This window comes from Somniosus microcephalus, unplaced genomic scaffold (genome assembly GCF_052327205.1).
Source record: "Somniosus microcephalus isolate GS21.2 unplaced genomic scaffold, FLI_Smic_1.0 scaffold926, whole genome shotgun sequence".
Taxonomy (NCBI): domain Eukaryota; kingdom Metazoa; phylum Chordata; class Chondrichthyes; order Squaliformes; family Somniosidae; genus Somniosus; species Somniosus microcephalus.
Window position 1 is genome coordinate 7,501 of NW_028226113.1, and position 15,000 is coordinate 22,500.

Genomic DNA, 15,000 nt, shown 5'->3' on the forward strand with positions numbered 1-15,000 from the left:
ACAGGGGAACTTGGTGCAAACACTGCGTGTGCATAAGCCACAAAACACAAGCTCAGTGGGGTCACAGGCCCTGACCGGTTCAGAGGCACCTGTGTGACAGACAGCAAATGAAACTTAGACGCTGGAATTATTTATATGTTTCTGCTGTCTGTCTACGATTTCAGATTCACACTTAGAGTTTTTTGTCATTAAGTCATAAAAGCCACAAAACCACTTTAATATGACTTTCCAATACTCTTTGAAAGGTCTCTATATTGATAAAATGAGCCTTTTAGCAAAGTAACACTTTTCGGGCATTTTCAAAGTGCTCCCGCTGAGTGAATTTTGTTCTGAAAATCGTGTTCCCGAAAATCTCCGGGCACCCCGCCAACCCCCCCTGCCAGAAATGACAAGTGTCAAATCAGCGGGTCAAACGGCCACCTCTATCCGACCAGGAGCACCCAAATCCCCGCAAATGGCACTTTTTTTTTTCTTCATCGGGACTTCCGACGAGGTTAATGATTTCCCAAACTGCAACTCATTAACTATGTCCTGAGACACTTGCCAGAAATGACACATGTCAATTTGGCGGTAGCAAATCACTTTCCCAGGCCGGGAAGCAACACCCGAGGCCCGCAAAAGGCGGCCGAATATTTTCTCATCGGACTTCCGCGTTTTGGTTAATCATGTCTCGAAATCGTTAAATGCACATGTCAATTCGGCGGGAGCAATTCACTTTCCCAAGCCGGAAAGCATCACCGGAGGCCCGCTTGAAGGGCCCTAATATTTTCTCATCGGACTTCCGCGTTTTGGTTAATCATGTCTCGAAATCGTTAAATGCACATGTCAATTCGGCGGGAGCAACTCACTTTCCCAGGCCGGGAAGCAACACCCGAGGCCCGCAAAAGGCGGCCGAATATTTTCTCATCGGACTTCCATATTTTGGGGGTTGGATTCTCTCCCGCATTCCAGCCCCCTGGCCACGGGTCGCTCATTCACTTTCAGCCCGGGCCTTGCCAATTTGGTTAATCAGTTAGCCATGCACCAGACTCGGCCTCGCCTTTTTCATTTATGGTTAATGATGTGCCCAGGCTGGGACTTAGTCTCTCCAGCAGCCAAAACTTTTCACTGGTTAATGAGGTGCCAAGCCCGGCACTTAGTCTCTCTCCCCAGCAAGCTTACTTGGTCGGCCGACATTTGGATCCATTTTCGGGGCTTAATCGGGTCGAATACGGTCCCTTACGCAAGGGGAGCCGAAGCCCCGGCCTCTGCCAGGCGTCAGGCTGCCGTTTTTTAAGCCCGACCAAAAACCCGAAAATTGGTTAAAAATGGAAATAAATTTCCACCCAAAAAGGGTTAAAAGTCGGTTGGACGGCAGCCCTGGTCGGTCTCTGCAGACCTGGAGGCCCTAGACAGTAATCTGGAAAACAGACAAAGTCTCGAGAAACCACCTCCTACCATTCTCCAGGTACCCCGCCAATCCCCCCTGCCAGAAATGACAAGTGTCAAATCAGCGGGACGGATTTGACTTTTGTGACCGACCGCTGGAACTTTTTTCGGCTACAGGCAGTCAAATTTTTCTCCTTCCGGACTTCCAGTACAACTTTGAACGGCCATATCTCCGCACTCCCGCGTCGGAGCCAAGCCGTTTTTACACCGTTAGACGCGGCTTCCCGTGCCCGTTCGAATGCCGCCCTGCTCGGCGGAAAAGGAGAATTTTTTTATTTTTCGGCCGATTTCGGGAAAAAAAATTCCCGCTCTGAACTCGGATTTTTCGGCTTTAATCGTTTCGTATACGGTCCCTTACGCAAGGGAGCCGAAGCCCCGGCCTCTGCCGGGCGTCAGGCTGCCGTTTTTAAGCCCGACCAAAAACCCGAAAATTGGTTAAAAATGGAAATAAATTTCCACCCAAAAAGGGTTAAAAGTCGGTTGGACGGCAGCCCGGGTCGGTCTCTGCAGACCTGGAGGCCCTAGACAGTAATCTGGAAAACAGATAAAGTCTCGAAAAACCACCTCCTACCATTCTCCAGGTACCCCGCCAATCCCCCCTGCCAGAAATGACAAGTGTCAAATCAGCGGGACGGATTTGACTTTTGTGACCGACCGCTGGAACTTTTTTCGGCTACAGGCAGTCAAATTTTTCTCCTTCCGGACTTCCAGTACAACTTTGAACGGCCATATCTCCGCACTCCCGCGTCGGAGCCAAGCCGTTTTTACACCGTTAGACGCGGCTTCCCGTGCCCGTTCGAATGCCACCCTGCTCGGCGGAAAAGGAGACATTTTTTTTTTTCCGGCCGTTTTCGGGAAAAAATTTTCCCGCTCTGAACTCCGATTTTACGCCTTTAATCGATTCGGAGACGGTCGCTTACGCAAGGGAGGCGAAGCCCGGGCCTCTGCCGGGCGTCAGCCTGCCGTATGTAAGCCCGTCCGAAGCATGAGTTCCCACTTTTGGTTATCCAGTTGTCAATTTTAAAATTTCAGTTAATCAGTTGCCTGCTTGGTTAATCATTTGTCGCTCTGACATTTGGTTAACCAGTTGTCGATGTTCGAAATTCAGTTAATGAGTTGCCTCTTTGAAATTTCAGTTAATGAGTTGGCCCTTTGGTTACTCATTTGTCCCTGTGTCTTTTGGTTTACCAGTTGTCGATGTTCGAAATTCAGTTAATGAGTTGCCTCCTTGGTTACTCATTTGTCGCTCTGGCTTTTGGTTAACCAGTTGTCGATGTTCAAAATTACAGTTAATGAGTTGCCTCTTTGAAATTTCAGTTAATGAGTTGGCCCTTTGGTTACTCATTTGTCCCTGTGTCTTTTGGTTAACCAGTTGTCGATGTTCGAAATTCAGTTAATGAGTTGCCTCCTTGGTTAATCATTTGTCGCTCTGACTCTTGGTTAACCAGTTGTCGATGTTCAAAATTTCAGTTAATGAGCTGCTCTTATGTTCTATGATTTCCTACCTTGACAACTCATTAACCAGTGTTTCAAACAATGCACCAGGCCATTTGACGACCCCAACTCGGTTCCACAAGCGGGAAAGCAGCACCCCAAGGCCCGGTAAGGGGGCCGAATACATTCCCATCGTGAATTCCGTCCCAAATGTGAATGACAAGTTTTCAGTTAATCAGTTGCCTGCTTGGTTACTCATTTGTCGCTCTGACATTTGGTTAACCAGTTGTCGATGTTCAAATTTCAGTTAATGAGTAGCCTCTTTGAAATTTCAGTTAATGAGTTGGCCCTTTGGTTACTCATTTGTCCCTGTGTCTTTTGGTTACCCAGTTGTCGATGTTCGAAATTCAGTTAATGAGTTGCCTCCTTGGTTAATCATTTGTCGCTCTGACTCTTGGTTAACCAGTTGTCGATGTTCGAAATTCAGTTAATGAGTTGCCTCCTTGGTTAATCATTTGTCGCTCTGGCTTTTGGTTAACCAGTTGTCGATGTTCAAAATTTCAGTTAATGAGCTGCTCTTATGTTCTATGATTTCCGACCTTGACAACTCATTAACCAGTGTTTCAAACAATGCACCAGGCCATTTGACGACCCCAACTCGGTTCCACAAGCGGGAAAGCAGCACCCCAAGGCCCGGTAAGGGGGCCGAATACATTCCCATCCTGAATTCCGTCCCAAATGTGAATGACAAGTTTTCAGTTAATCAGTTGCCTGCTTGGTTAATCATTTGTCGCTCTGACATTTGGTTACCCAGTTGTCGATGTTCAAATTTCAGTTAATGAGTAGCCTCTTTGAAATTTCAGTTAATGAGTTGGCCCTTTGGTTACTCATTTGTCCCTGTGTCTTTTGGTTACCCAGTTGTCGATGTTCGAAATTCAGTTAATGAGTTGCCTCCTTGGTTAATCATTTGTCGCTCTGACTCTTGGTTAGCCAGTTGTCGATGTTCGAAATTCAGTTAATGAGTTGCCTCCTTGGTTAATCATTTGTCGCTCTGACATTTGGTTAACCAGTTGTCGATGTTCGAAATTCAGTTACTGAGTTGCCTCCTTGGTTAATCATTTGTCGCTCTGGCTTTTGGTTAACCAGTTGTCGATGTTCAAAATTTCAGTTAATGAGTTGCCTCTTTGAAATTTCAGTTAATGAGTTGGCCCTTTGGTTACTCATTTGTCCCTGTGTCTTTTGGTTACCCAGTTGTCGATGTTCGAAATTCAGTTAATGAGTTGCCTCCTTGGTTAATCATTTGTCGCCCTGACTCTTGGTTAACCAGTTGTCGATGTTCGAAATTCAGTTAATGAGTTGCCTCCTTGGTTAATCATTTGTCGCTCTGGCTTTTGGTTAACCAGTTGTCGATGTTCAAAATTTCAGTTAATGAGCTGCTCTTATGTTCTATGATTTCCTACCTTGACAACTCATTAACCAGTGTTTCAAACAATGCACCAGGCCATTTGACGACCCCAACTCGGTTCCACAAGCGGGAAAGCAGCACCCCAAGGCCCGGTAAGGGGGCCGAATACATTCCCATCGTGAATTCCGTCCCTAATGTGAATGACAAGTTTTCAGTTAATCAGTTGCCTGCTTGGTTACTCATTTGTCGCTCTGACATTTGGTTAACCAGTTGTCGATGTTCAAATTTCAGTTAATGAGTAGCCTCTTTGAAATTTCAGTTAATGAGTTGGCCCTTTGGTTACTCATTTGTCCCTGTGTCTTTTGGTTACCCAGTTGTCGATGTTCGAAATTCAGTTAATGAGTTGCCTCCTTGGTTAATCATTTGTCGCCCTGACTCTTGGTTAACCAGTTGTCGATGTTCGAAATTCAGTTAATGAGTTGCCTCCTTGGTTAATCATTTGTCGCTCTGACATTTGGTTAACCAGTTGTCGATGTTCGAAATTCAGTTAATGAGTTGCCTCCTTGGTTAATCATTTGTCGCTCTGGCTTTTGGTTAACCAGTTGTCGATGTTCAAAATTTCAGTTAATGAGCTGCTCTTATGTTCTATGATTTCCGACCTTGACAACTCATTAACCAGTGTTTCAAACAATGCACCAGGCCATTTGACGACCCCAACTCGGTTCCACAAGCGGGAAAGCAGCACCCCAAGGCCCGGTAAGGGGGCCGAATACATTCCCATCGTGAATTCCGTCCCAAATGTGAATGACAAGTTTTCAGTTAATCAGTTGCCTGCTTGGTTACTCATTTGTCGCTCTGACATTTGGTTAACCAGTTGTCGATGTTCAAATTTCAGTTAATGAGTAGCCTCTTTGAAATTTCAGTTAATGAGTTGGCCCTTTGGTTACTCATTTGTCCCTGTGTCTTTTGGTTACCCAGTTGTCGATGTTCGAAATTCAGTTAATGAGTTGCCTCCTTGGTTAATCATTTGTCGCTCTGACTCTTGGTTAACCAGTTGTCGATGTTCGAAATTCAGTTAATGAGTTGCCTCCTTGGTTAATCATTTGTCGCTCTGGCTTTTGGTTAACCAGTTGTCGATGTTCAAAATTTCAGTTAATGAGCTGCTCTTATGTTCTATGATTTCCGACCTTGACAACTCATTAACCAGTGTTTCAAACAATGCACCAGGCCATTTGACGACCCCAACTCGGTTCCACAAGCGGGAAAGCAGCACCCCAAGGCCCGGTAAGGGGGCCGAATACATTCCCATCCTGAATTCCGTCCCAAATGTGAATGACAAGTTTTCAGTTAATCAGTTGCCTGCTTGGTTAATCATTTGTCGCTCTGACATTTGGTTACCCAGTTGTCGATGTTCAAATTTCAGTTAATGAGTAGCCTCTTTGAAATTTCAGTTAATGAGTTGGCCCTTTGGTTACTCATTTGTCCCTGTGTCTTTTGGTTACCCAGTTGTCGATGTTCGAAATTCAGTTAATGAGTTGCCTCCTTGGTTAATCATTTGTCGCTCTGACTCTTGGTTAGCCAGTTGTCGATGTTCGAAATTCAGTAAATGAGTTGCCTCCTTGGTTAATCATTTGTCGCTCTGACATTTGGTTAACCAGTTGTCGATGTTCGAAATTCAGTTACTGAGTTGCCTCCTTGGTTAATCATTTGTCGCTCTGGCTTTTGGTTAACCAGTTGTCGATGTTCAAAATTTCAGTTAATGAGTTGCCTCTTTGAAATTTCAGTTAATGAGTTGGCCCTTTGGTTACTCATTTGTCCCTGTGTCTTTTGGTTACCCAGTTGTCGATGTTCGAAATTCAGTTAATGAGTTGCCTCCTTGGTTAATCATTTGTCGCCCTGACTCTTGGTTAACCAGTTGTCGATGTTCGAAATTCAGTTAATGAGTTGCCTCCTTGGTTAATCATTTGTCGCTCTGGCTTTTGGTTAACCAGTTGTCGATGTTCAAAATTTCAGTTAATGAGCTGCTCTTATGTTCTATGATTTCCTACCTTGACAACTCATTAACCAGTGTTTCAAACAATGCACCAGGCCATTTGACGACCCCAACTCGGTTCCACAAGCGGGAAAGCAGCACCCCAAGGCCCGGTAAGGGGGCCGAATACATTCCCATCGTGAATTCCGTCCCTAATGTGAATGACAAGTTTTCAGTTAATCAGTTGCCTGCTTGGTTACTCATTTGTCGCTCTGACATTTGGTTAACCAGTTGTCGATGTTCAAATTTCAGTTAATGAGTAGCCTCTTTGAAATTTCAGTTAATGAGTTGGCCCTTTGGTTACTCATTTGTCCCTGTGTCTTTTGGTTACCCAGTTGTCGATGTTCGAAATTCAGTTAATGAGTTGCCTCCTTGGTTAATCATTTGTCGCCCTGACTCTTGGTTAACCAGTTGTCGATGTTCGAAATTCAGTTAATGAGTTGCCTCCTTGGTTAATCATTTGTCGCTCTGACATTTGGTTAACCAGTTGTCGATGTTCGAAATTCAGTTAATGAGTTGCCTCCTTGGTTAATCATTTGTCGCTCTGGCTTTTGGTTAACCAGTTGTCGATGTTCAAAATTTCAGTTAATGAGCTGCTCTTATGTTCTATGATTTCCGACCTTGACAACTCAGTAACCAGTGTTTCAAACAATGCACCAGGCCATTTGACGACCCCAACTCGGTTCCACAAGCGGGAAAGCAGCACCCCAAGGCCCGGTAAGGGGGCCGAATACATTCCCATCGTGAATTCCGTCCCAAATGTGAATGACAAGTTTTCAGTTAATCAGTTGCCTGCTTGGTTACTCATTTGTCGCTCTGACATTTGGTTAACCAGTTGTCGATGTTCAAATTTCAGTTAATGAGTAGCCTCTTTGAAATTTCAGTTAATGAGTTGGCCCTTTGGTTACTCATTTGTCCCTGTGTCTTTTGGTTACCCAGTTGTCGATGTTCGAAATTCAGTTAATGAGTTGCCTCCTTGGTTAATCATTTGTCGCTCTGACTTTTGGTTAACCAGTTGTCGATGTTCAAAATTTCAGTTAATGAGCTGCTCTTATGTTCTATGATTTCCTACCTTGACAACTCAGTAACCAGTGTTTCAAACAATGCACCAGGCCATTTGACGACCCCAACTCGGTTCCACAAGCGGGAAAGCAGCACCCCAAGGCCCGGTAAGGGGGCCGAATACATTCCCATCGTGAATTCCGTCCCTAATGTGAATGACAAGTTTTCAGTTAATCAGTTGCCTGCTTGGTTACTCATTTGTCGCTCTGACATTTGGTTAACCAGTTGTCGATGTTCAAATTTCAGTTAATGAGTAGCCTCTTTGAAATTTCAGTTAATGAGTTGGCCCTTTGGTTACTCATTTGTCCCTGTGTCTTTTGGTTACCCAGTTGTCGATGTTCGAAATTCAGTTAATGAGTTGCCTCCTTGGTTAATCATTTGTCGCTCTGACTCTTGGTTAACCAGTTGTCGATGTTCGAAATTCAGTTAATGAGTTGCCTCCTTGGTTAATCATTTGTCGCTCTGGCTTTTGGTTAACCAGTTGTCGATGTTCAAAATTTCAGTTAATGAGCTGCTCTTATGTTCTATGATTTCCGACCTTGACAACTCATTAACCAGTGTTTCAAACAATGCACCAGGCCATTTGACGACCCCAACTCGGTTCCACAAGCGGGAAAGCAGCACCCCAAGGCCCGGTAAGGGGGCCGAATACATTCCCATCGTGAATTCCGTCCCTAATGTGAATGACAAGTTTTCAGTTAATCAGTTGCCTGCTTGGTTACTCATTTGTCGCTCTGACATTTGGTTAACCAGTTGTCGATGTTCAAATTTCAGTTAATGAGTAGCCTCTTTGAAATTTCAGTTAATGAGTTGGCCCTTTGGTTACTCATTTGTCCCTGTGTCTTTTGGTTACCCAGTTGTCGATGTTCGAAATTCAGTTAATGAGTTGCCTCCTTGGTTAATCATTTGTCGCTCTGACTCTTGGTTAGCCAGTTGTCGATGTTCGAAATTCAGTTAATGAGTTGCCTCCTTGGTTAATCATTTGTCGCTCTGACATTTGGTTAACCAGTTGTCGATGTTCGAAATTCAGTTACTGAGTTGCCTCCTTGGTTAATCATTTGTCGCTCTGGCTTTTGGTTAACCAGTTGTCGATGTTCAAAATTTCAGTTAATGAGTTGCCTCTTTGAAATTTCAGTTAATGAGTTGGCCCTTTGGTTACTCATTTGTCCCTGTGTCTTTTGGTTACCCAGTTGTCGATGTTCGAAATTCAGTTAATGAGTTGCCTCCTTGGTTAATCATTTGTCGCCCTGACTCTTGGTTAACCAGTTGTCGATGTTCGAAATTCAGTTAATGAGTTGCCTCCTTGGTTAATCATTTGTCGCTCTGGCTTTTGGTTAACCAGTTGTCGATGTTCAAAATTTCAGTTAATGAGCTGCTCTTATGTTCTATGATTTCCTACCTTGACAACTCAGTAACCAGTGTTTCAAACAATGCACCAGGCCATTTGACGACCCCAACTCGGTTCCACAAGCGGGAAAGCAGCACCCCAAGGCCCGGTAAGGGGGCCGAATACATTCCCATCGTGAATTCCGTCCCTAATGTGAATGACAAGTTTTCAGTTAATCAGTTGCCTGCTTGGTTACTCATTTGTCGCTCTGACATTTGGTTAACCAGTTGTCGATGTTCAAATTTCAGTTAATGAGTAGCCTCTTTGAAATTTCAGTTAATGAGTTGGCCCTTTGGTTACTCATTTGTCCCTGTGTCTTTTGGTTACCCAGTTGTCGATGTTCGAAATTCAGTTAATGAGTTGCCTCCTTGGTTAATCATTTGTCGCCCTGACTCTTGGTTAACCAGTTGTCGATGTTCGAAATTCAGTTAATGAGTTGCCTCCTTGGTTAATCATTTGTCGCTCTGACATTTGGTTAACCAGTTGTCGATGTTCGAAATTCAGTTAATGAGTTGCCTCCTTGGTTAATCATTTGTCGCTCTGGCTTTTGGTTAACCAGTTGTCGATGTTCGAAATTCAGTTAATGAGTTGCCTCCTTGGTTAATCATTTGTCGCTCTGACTCTTGGTTAACCAGTTGTCGATGTTCAAAATTTCAGTTAATGAGCTGCTCTTATGTTCTATGATTTCCGACCTTGACAACTCATTAACCAGTGTTTCAAACAATGCACCAGGCCATTTGACGACCCCAACTCGGTTCCACAAGCGGGAAAGCAGCACCCCAAGGCCCGGTAAGGGGGCCGAATACATTCCCATCGTGAATTCCGTCCCAAATGTGAATGACAAGTTTTCAGTTAATCAGTTGCCTGCTTGGTTACTCATTTGTCGCTCTGACATTTGGTTAACCAGTTGTCGATGTTCAAATTTCAGTTAATGAGTAGCCTCTTTGAAATTTCAGTTAATGAGTTGGCCCTTTGGTTACTCATTTGTCCCTGTGTCTTTTGGTTACCCAGTTGTCGATGTTCGAAATTCAGTTAATGAGTTGCCTCCTTGGTTAATCATTTGTCGCTCTGACTTTTGGTTAACCAGTTGTCGATGTTCAAAATTTCAGTTAATGAGCTGCTCTTATGTTCTATGATTTCCGACCTTGACAACTCATTAACCAGTGTTTCAAACAATGCACCAGGCCATTTGACGACCCCAACTCGGTTCCACAAGCGGGAAAGCAGCACCCCAAGGCCCGGTAAGGGGGCCGAATACATTCCCATCGTGAATTCCGTCCCAAATGTGAATGACAAGTTTTCAGTTAATCAGTTGCCTGCTTGGTTACTCATTTGTCGCTCTGACATTTGGTTAACCAGTTGTCGATGTTCAAATTTCAGTTAATGAGTAGCCTCTTTGAAATTTCAGTTAATGAGTTGGCCCTTTGGTTACTCATTTGTCCCTGTGTCTTTTGGTTACCCAGTTGTCGATGTTCGAAATTCAGTTAATGAGTTGCCTCCTTGGTTAATCATTTGTCGCTCTGACTCTTGGTTAACCAGTTGTCGATGTTCGAAATTCAGTTACTGAGTTGCCTCCTTGGTTAATCATTTGTCGCTCTGACATTTGGTTAGCCAGTTTTCGATGTTCGAAATTCAGTTAATGAGTTGCCTCCTTGGTTAATCATTTGTCGCTCTGGCTTTTGGTTAACTAGTTGTCGATGTTCAAAATTTCAGTTAATGAGTTGCCTCTTTGAAATTTCAGTTAATGAGTTGGCCCTTTGGTTACTCATTTGTCCCTGTGTCTTTTGGTTAACCAGTTGTCGATGTTCGAAATTCAGTTAATGAGTTGCCTCCTTGGTTAATCATTTGTCGCTCTGACTCTTGGTTAACCAGTTGTCGATGTTCGAAATTCAGTTATTGAGTTGCCTCCTTGGTTAATCATTTGTCGCTCTGACTCTTGGTTAACCAGTTGTCGATGTTCGAAATTCAGTTAATGAGTTGCCTCTTTGAAATTTCAGTTAATGAGTTGGCCCTTTGGTTACTCATTTGTCCCTGTGTCTTTTGGTTAACCAGTTGTCGATGTTCGAAATTCAGTTAATGAGTTGCCTCCTTGGTTAATCATTTGTCGCTCTGGCTTTTGGTTAACCAGTTGTCGATGTTCAAAATTTCAGTTAATGAGTTGCCTCTTTGAAATTTCAGTTAATGAGTTGGCCCTTTGGTTACTCATTTGTCCCTGTGTCTTTTGGTTATCCAGTTGTCGATGTTCGAAATTCAGTTAATGAGTTGCCTCCTTGGTTAATCATTTGTCGCTCTGGCTTTTGGTTAACCAGTTGTCGATGTTCAAAATTTCAGTTAATGAGCTGCTCTTATGTTCTATGATTTCCGACCTTGACAACTCATTAACCAGTGTTTCAAACAATGCACCAGGCCATTTGACGACCCCAACTCGGTTCCACAAGCGGGAAAGCAGCACCCCCAAGCCCCGGTAAGGCGGCCGAATACATTCCCATCCTGAATTCCGTCCCAAATGTGAATGACAAGTTTTCAGTTAATCATTTGCCACCTTGGTTCATCATTTGCCACTCTGACTTTTGGTTTCCCAGTTGTCAGTTTTCACATTTCAGTTACTGAGTTGACTTTGTCTTTCTCACTCTGTGTATCTCTATCTTCTCTCTGTCTCTCTCAGTGTATGCGAGTGTCTGTGTGTGTTCCACTGCCGCCCGGCCAACCGGGTCCAAAGGCCCGCCACGTTACACACGAAAAACCCCGGTCTCGCTTCGGAGCGACGGGCACCCGGCTTCTCGGTGTCGGACCGACTCCGTTCAGATACCGCTGGATGCCCCTTGCCCCTGGCTTGCTCTGGCAGCCGGCGCGTGCAGGCCGCCCCCTGCCCCGCCGTCTCAGTGGTCGGAAAGCGGTCTCCAGCCAACGGCTGTACCTCGGCCGCGGAAAGAGGCAGCTACACAAGCGAGGCACTGCTCTGTGCGGCCCCGCCACCCCGTTCAGCTGCCGTTGTCCCCGACCGGATCGGACTTTCCTTCCCGAAGTTATCCCCGATAAGCTGCCGCTGACCGACGGCCCGTCAGCCGCTGCGGGACGGCGACACTTTCCCGAACTTGCCGGGGTCCAGGCCGATAATATAGTGTGCGCCAGCGCCGGGGCTTTCCAACGAGCCATCCCCGAACGAAATCGGACACGGGAGTCGGGAGCGACAGGCGTTCGACTGGTGCCGGGCAACCGGGTCCAAACGCCCGCCTTGTTAAACACACGTATACCCCAGGCTCGATTCGGAGCGACGGGCACCCGGCTTCCCGGTGTCGGACCGACTCCGTTCAGATACCGTTGGATGCCCCTTGCCCCTGGCTTGCTCTGGCAGCCGGCGCGTGCAGGCCGCCCCCCGCCCCGCCGTCTCAGTGGTCGGAAAGTGGTCTCCAGCCAACGGCTGTACCTCGGCCGGGGAAAGGGGCAGCTACACAAGCCAGGCACTGGTCTGTGCGGGCCCGCCACCCCGTTCGGCTGCCGTTGATCCGGACCGGATCGGACTTTCCCTCCCGAAGTTATGCCCGATAAGCTGCCGCTCACCGGCGGCCCGTCAGCCGCTGCGGGATGGCGACACTTTGCCGAACTTGCCGGGGTCCAGGCCGATAATATAGTGTGCGCCAGCGCCGGGGCTTTCCAACGAGCCCTCCCTGACCGAAATCGGACACGGGAGTCCAGAGCGATAGGCGTTCGACTGCCGGCCGGCCAAACACAGGCAATCCCCCGCCGTTGCGGACCCGCTCCAGGACAACCGGGTCCAAACGCCCGCCTCGTTACACGCACGAAAACACCGGGCTCGATTCGGAGCGACGGGCACCCGGCTTCCCGGTGTCGGACCGACTCCGTTCCGGTACCCTTGGATGCCCCTTGCCCCTGGCTTGCTAGGACAGCCGGCGCGTCAAGGTGGGCCCCCGCGGCTCCGGCTCAGCAGTCGGAAAGCGGTCTCCAGCCAACGGCTGTACCTCGGCCGGGGAAAGGGGCAGCTACACAAGCCCGCTACTGGTCTGTGCGGCCCCGCCACCCCGTTCAGTGGCAGTTGACCCCGACCGGATCGGACTTTCCTTCCCGAAGTTATCCCCGATAAGCTGCCGCTGACCGACGGGGCGGCAGCCGCTACGGGACTGCGACACTTTCCCGAACTTGCCGGGGTCCAGGCCGATAATATAGTGTGCGCCAGCGCCGGGGCTTTCCAACGAGCCCTCCCTGACCGAAATCGGACACGGGAGTCCGGAGCCAAAGGAGTTCGACTGCCGGCCGGCCAAACACAGGCAACCTCCCGCCGTTGCGGACCCGCTCCCGGACAACCGGGTCCAAACGCCCGCCCTGTTACACGCACGAAAACACCGGGCTCGATTCGGAGCGACGGGCACCCGGCTTCCCGGTGTCGGACCGACTCCGTTCCGGTACCACTGGATGCCCCTTGCCCCTGGCTTGCTAGTACAGCCGGCGCGTCAAGGTGGGCCCCCGCGGCTCCGGCTCAGCAGTCGGAAAGCGGTCTCCAGCCAACGGCTGTACCTCGGCCGGGCCAAGCGGCAGCTGCACAAGCCCGCTACTGGTCTGTGCGGCCCCCCCACCCCGTTCAGTCGCAGTTCACCCCAACCGGATCGGACTTTCCGTCCCGAAGTTATCCCCGATAAGCTGCCGCTGACCGACGGGGCGGCAGCCGCTACGGGACTGCGACACTTTCCCGAACTTGCCGGGGTCCAGGCCGATAATATAGTGTGCGCCAGCGCCGGGGCTTTCCAACGAGCCCTCCCTGACCGAAATCGGACACGGGAGTCCGGAGCCAAAGGAGTTCGACTGCCGGCCGGCCAAACACAGGCAACCTCCCGCCGTTGCGGACCCGCTCCCGGACAACCGGGTCCAAACGCCCGCCCTGTTACACGCACGAAAACACCGGGCTCGATTCGGAGCGACGGGCACCCGGCTTCCCGGTGTCGGACCGACTCCGTTCCGGTACCACTGGATGCCCCTTGCCCCTGGCTTGCTAGTACAGCCGGCGCGTCAAGGTGGGCCCCCGCGGCTCCGGCTCAGCAGTCGGAAAGCGGTCTCCAGCCAACGGCTGTACCTCGGCCGGGCCAAGCGGCAGCTGCACAAGCCCGCTACTGGTCTGTGCGGCCCCCCCACCCCGTTCAGTCGCAGTTCACCCCAACCGGATCGGACTTTCCGTCCCGAAGTTATCCCCGATAAGCTGCCGCTGACCGACGGGGCGGCAGCCGCTACGGGACTGCGACACTTTCCCGAACTTGCCGGGGTCCAGGCCGATAATATAGTGTGCGCCAGCGCCGGGGCTTTCCAACGAGCCCTCCCTGACCGAAATCGGACACGGGAGTCCGGAGCGAAAGGCGTTCGACTGCCGGCCGGCCAAACCCAGGCAATCTCCCGCCGTTGCGGACCCGCTCCCGGACAACCGGGTCCAAACGCCCGCCCTGTTACACGCACGAAAACCCCGGGCTCGATTCGGAGCGACGGGCACCCGACTTCCCGGTGTCGGACCGACTCCCTTCTGGTACCACTGGATGCCCCTTGCCCCTGGCTTGCTCGGACAGCCGGCGCGTCAAGGTGGGTCCCCGCGGCACCGGCTCAGCAGTCGGAAAGCGGTCTCCAGCCAACGGCTGTACCTCGGCCGGGCCAAGAGGCAGCTACACAAGCCCGCTACTGGTCTGTGCGGCCCCGCCACCCCGTTCAGTCGCAGTTCACCCCGACCGGATCGGACTTTCCGTCCCGAAGTTATCCGCGATAAGCTGCCGCTGACCGACGGGGCGGCCGCCGGAACGGGACTGCGACACTTTCCCGAACTTGCCGGGGCCCAGGCCGATAATATAGTGTGCGCCAGCGTCGGGGCTTTCCAACCAGCCCTCCCTGACCGAAATCGGACACGGGAGTCCGGAGCCAAAGGCGTTCGACTGCCGGCCGGCCAAACCCAGGCAATCTCCCGCCGTTGGGGACCCGCTCCCGGACAACCGGGTCCAAACGCCCGCCCTGTTACACGCACGAAAACACCGGGCTCGATTCGGAGCGACGGGCACCCGACTTCCCGGTGTCGGACCGACTCCCTTCTGGTACCTATGGATGCCCCTTGCCCCTGGCTTGCTCGGACAGCCGGCGCGTCAAGGTGGGTCCCCGCGGCACCGGCTCAGCAGTCGGAAAGCGGTCTCCAGCCAACGGCTGTACCTCGGCCGGGCCAAGAGGCAGCTACACAAGCCCGCTACTGGTCTGTGCGGCCCCACCACC